Source organism: Leptonychotes weddellii, chromosome 8 (assembly GCF_054177405.1).
Source record: "Leptonychotes weddellii isolate Sample4059 chromosome 8, ASM5417740v2, whole genome shotgun sequence".
NCBI classification, from domain to species: domain Eukaryota; kingdom Metazoa; phylum Chordata; class Mammalia; order Carnivora; family Phocidae; genus Leptonychotes; species Leptonychotes weddellii.
The window spans coordinates 7,716,951-7,720,943 of record NC_138376.1 but is presented as its reverse complement, the minus strand read 5'-3'; positions in this window follow the sequence as shown (position 1 = coordinate 7,720,943).

The following is a 3,993-nucleotide window of genomic DNA, read 5'->3' as shown; positions in this document are numbered from 1 at the left end:
ATTATATTGAAAATATAACATCTTTCATAAAAATAGCAATGACTCAGTATTAGTAACAAACTGATTAAGTACTTGAATATGCACCAAGAATAATTTCCCTTGCCATATTTTTAATATTAAAATAAACCAATATAGGGGCACCTGGGTGGCTCAGTTGGTTAAGCAGCTGCCTTCAGCTCAGGTCATGATCCCAGGGTCCTGGGATCAAGCCCCGCATTGGGCTCCCTGCTCAGCGGAGAGCCTGCTTCTCCCTCTCCCTCTGCCTGCCACTCTGCCTACTTGTGCTATCTCTCTGTCAAATAGATAAATAAAAAATATCTTTAAAAACAAATAAAATAAACCAATATAAAGAACTTTAAAAATTGTTTTAATGAATACAAACATGTTATTGTATTTATTTAAAGTTTTATTTCTGAAAACAATTTCTGAATTGAACCATTCTGTCAGTCCACCAATATATTTGTCCACAAATCAACTATTTTGTCAACCACTATATATTTTAAAAGTTATTTGATTTTAATTTTTAAAAAAAAAATTTTTTTTTAAAGATTTTATTTATTTATTTGAGAGAGAGAGAGAGCACAAGAGGGGGGAGCGGGAGAGGGAGAAGCAGACTCCTTGCTGAGCAGGGAGCCCGATGCGGGACTCGATCCCGGGACTCCAGGATCATGACCTGAGCCGAAGGCAGTCGCTTAACCAACTGAGCCACCCAGGCGCCCTTTTTTTAAAAATATTTTATTTATTTATTTGATGGAGAGAGACATAGCGAGAGGGAACCCAAGCACGGGGAGTGGGAGAGGGAGAAGCAGGCTTCCCGCCTAGCAGGGAGCCCAATGAGCCCGATGCAGGGCTCGATCCCAGGACCCTGGGATCAGGGCCTGAGCCGAAGGCAGACGCTTAACGACTGAGCCACCCAGGCGCCCCTTGATTTTAATAGTTTATTAGCATCTTCTTTCATTCTCAGAGTGTCCTGGTTTGAATGAGAAGTTTTATGGTCATTCTGTCTTTTTTTTTTAAATTTTTTATTGTTATGTTAATCACCATACATTACATCAGTAGTTTTTGATGTAGTGTTCCATGATTCATTGTTTGTGCATAGCACCCAGTGCTCCATGCAGAACGTGCCCTCTTTAATACCCATCACCAGGCTAACCCATCCTCCCACCCCCCGCCCTCTAGAACCCTCAGTTTGTTTTTCAGAGTCCATCGTCTCTCATGCCTCGTCTGGTCATTCTGTCTTTAAGAGTCAGATAATTAGGGGCGCCTGGGTGGCTCAGTTGGTTAAGCATCTGCTCTGGTCATGATTCCATGGTCCTGGAATAGAGCCCTGTGTGGTTGTGGTCGGGCTCCCTGCCCAGTGGGAAGTCTGCTTCTTCCTCTGCTGCTCCCCCTGTTCATGCACGCTCTCTCTCTCTTGCGTGTGCACGAGCATGCTCTCTCTCAAATAAATAAAATCTTAAAAAAAAAAAGTCAGATAATTACACTTTTATTTAAACATTTCCAGATCATAGAAAAAGATAAGTACCTCCCCAATTCACTGTATGAAGCCAGCATACCTTTAATACCAGTATAAGACAATATAATATGGTCAAGATGGTATTATTGCAGGATATAAATTTGTTTCAATATGAGAAAATCCAGCTACCGAATCCACTATATCAAAATTTAAAAGAAAAGTAACATGATCATATTAGTCATTGCTGAGAAGACATTTAGTAGACTTCAGTAGTAGTCCTAATAAAACTCTTAAGGAGGAATAGAAGGAAACTAGGCATAATAAAGACTATTCGTAAAAAACTAACAACAGCTTTATTTTTTAAAATTAATTAATTAATTAATTAATTTGACAGAGAGAGACACAGCGAGAGAGGGAACACAAGCAGGGGGAGTAGGAGAGGGAGAAGCAGGCCTCCCGCCGAGCAGGGAGCCCGATGCAGGGCTTGATCCCAGGACCCTGGGATCATGACCTGATTCGAAGGCAGATGCTTAACGACTGAGCCACCCAGGCACCCCACAACAGCTTTTTTTATATGGTGAAATATAATTAAATAAGTATCTAGATTAGAATGCCTATGACCAGCATTTTATTTATCATTGTCTTTAATGTTATAGGAAATGCAAGAAGACAACAAATTATATTGCTGATCTATTTACTGGAATGGAAGAGATTAAAAAAAACATTTTCTTGTTGCTGAGATGACTGTGTATACACCCCCAAACGTGAGACTAAATTAGAAACAGAACAGCCGCTCTAGTAGAATTAATAAGCTATACAGGGAGATGGCTGGATGTGAGATAAATGTAGAAACTGAAAGCTTTTCTCTAAGCAATGAGTTCTAAGAAATGGAGGAATTATTCCCTTAAGTAATAAAACCATAAAAATATACATAATATATGTTTCCCACAGTTCAAAAATAGAATAGCTACATGGGCTTTTAAAAATTGTATAAAATGATCATAAAGTTTTATATTGATAAATACCCTATTGAAGCTAAGAAAAGTATGAAATATAGGAATATTATAAAGTCACTATAATCAAGACATTATTGGCCTACCAACTGACAAATAGACCCTTGGAACAGAGTAGATTCAGAAATAGATCATTCAGATCTTTGGGAAACCTTCTTAATCAAGACTGGAAACCCCAAATTAATATCTAAAATATGTAAAGAACTCCTCAAGTCATCACCAAAAAAACCAAAGTTCAATTAAAAAAATGGGCAGAGGACCTGAATAGACATTTTCCCAAAGAAGACACGCAGATGACCAACAGATACTTGGAAAGATTCTCAACATCACTCATCATCAGGGAAATGCAAATTAAAAGCCACAGTGAGATCTCTTTTCACACCAGTCAGAATAGCTAGTGTCAAAAAGACAAGAAATAACAAGTGTTGGTGAGAATATGGAGAAAAGGGAACCTTCGTGCACTGTTGGTGGGATTGTGAATTGGTGCAGCCAATGTGGAAAATAGTATGGAGGTTCCTCAAACAATTAAAAATAGAGCTATCATATGATCTAGTAATCACATTACTGGGTATTTATCTGAAGAAAATAAAAACATTAATTTGAAAAGATGTGCACCTCTATGTTTACTGAAGCATTATTTACAATAACCAATATAGAGGAGCAACCTAAGTGTCCATCAATAGATGAGTGGAGAAAGAAGAGGTGGTATACATGTAATGGAATATTACTTAGCCATAAAAAAAATAAGATCTTCCCATTTCCAACAACATGGGTGGATCTAGAGAGCATAATGCTAAGCGAAGTAAGTAAGACCGTGAAAGACGAATACCATATGATTTCACTTATATGTGAAATCTAAAGAACGACAAATAAACAATAAAAAAAAAGAAAAACCAGACTCTTAAATACAGAGAACAAACTGGTGATTGCCCCGGGGTGGGGGGCGGCTGGGCAAAGTAGGTGAGGGGGATTAAGAGTTACAGACTTCTAGTTATAAAGTCAGTAAGTCACAGGGATGAACAGTGCAACATAGGGAACATAGCCAATAAGACTGTAATAACATCGTGTGGTGACTGAGGGTAACTGGACTTACTGTGGTGGGCATTATGTAAAGTATATAATTGTAAAATCACTCTGTTGTACAGCTGAAAGTAAGATAGGTGAACTGCACTTCAGTGAATTTAGAAAAGACTGGAAACCCCAGAAGCTGGTTAAGAAAAAGGAGGCATATTTGAATATGTATAACCAAAAACCATTTTGTAGAAGTAGTAACAAAATAAACCAAGACATCAAGAATTAACAAGATTGATAAACCCCTGGCCAGACTTATCAAAAAGAAAAGAGAAATGACCCAAATCAACAAAATCATGAATGAAAGAGGAGAGATCACAACCAACACCAAAGAAATACAAACAATTATAAGAACATATTATGAGCAACTCTATGCCAGCAAATTAGATAACCTGGAAGATATGGATGCATTCCTAGAGATGTATCAACTACCAAAACTGAACCAGGAAGAAA